Below are 1,289 nucleotides of genomic sequence, written 5' to 3'. Positions count from 1 at the left end.
GAATGATTAGGATGATTCCTCCATGAGGGGGTTGTAGGTGTTTCTATATGGTTCTCCCATGTAATTCACCTCTTCTATCATGGGTTGTTCAAGATCATAAGCTTCTCTTTCATAGGAAGCTTCTTGAGTGCTGCCAGTTGCAGCTTGCATTCCAGTTAAATGCTGAGAGATCATATTGACCTGCTTTGTTAAGATCTTATTCTGAGCCAATATGGTATTCAGAGTGTCAACTTCAAGAACTCCTTTCTTCTGAGCTGCTACATTGTTCACAGGGTTTTTCTCAAAAGTGTACATGAATTGGTTGTTTGCAACCATCTCAATAAGTTCTCTTGCTTCTGCAGGCGTTTTCTTTAAGTGCAGTGATCCACCTGCAAAGCTGTCCAATGATATTTTGGACATCTCAAAAAGACCATCATAGAAGATGCCTAAGATAGACCATTCTGAGAGCATGTTAGAAGGACATATCTTTATCAGTTGCTTGTATCATTTCCAAGCTTCATAGAGGGATTGAGCTTCTCTTTGTCTGAAGGTTTGAACTTCCACTCTGATTTTGCTCATCCTCTAAGGTGAAAAGAACTTGGCCAAAAAAGTATTGACTAATTTTTTCCAAGAGTCTAGGCTTTGTTTAGGATGAGAATCCAACCATATCCTAGCTCTATCTCTAACTGTAAAGGGAAAGAGCATAAGTTTGTAGACCTCAAGATCCACTCCATTGGTCTTAACAATGTTACAGATTTGCAAAAATTCAGATAGAAATTGATGTGGATCTTCCAGTGGAAGTCTATGGAATTTGCAATTCTATTGCATTAGAGAAACCAACTGAGGCTTAAGCTCAAAGTTGTTTGCTCTAATGGTAGGTATATAGATACTTCTTCCATAGAAATCAGAGGTTGGTATGGTGTAGTCACCAAGAACCTTTCTTGCATCTCCTTCATTATTAGGCTCGGCTGCCATGTTTTAAGCTTCTTGTTCGAAAATCCTTGTGAGATTTCCTTCGGAGTGTTGTGCTTTGCCTTGTTGTAAACGCCTCTTTAAGGTCCTTTCAAGTTCAGGATCAAGATTAAAGAGAGGTTCTTTATCCCTGTTCCTGCTCATAAACAAGAAAAAGAAAATAAGATGGAAGAAGAATGGGAGTTCTGTGTTCAAGAACAGATGACTCCCTGTGAGATGTGAAGAAAAAAGAAGAATTAAGATAGAGGAGAGAGAAGAATAATTCGAAAAGAGAGGGATAAGAATTCAAAAATTAGAAGTAAAAAGAGAAAATATTTTTGTTTTTATTTTAATTTATT

The sequence above is a fragment of the Arachis hypogaea genome, chromosome 14, assembly GCF_003086295.3.
Source record: "Arachis hypogaea cultivar Tifrunner chromosome 14, arahy.Tifrunner.gnm2.J5K5, whole genome shotgun sequence".
NCBI lineage: Eukaryota > Viridiplantae > Streptophyta > Magnoliopsida > Fabales > Fabaceae > Arachis > Arachis hypogaea.
Note: the sequence above shows the minus strand (reverse complement) of the source record.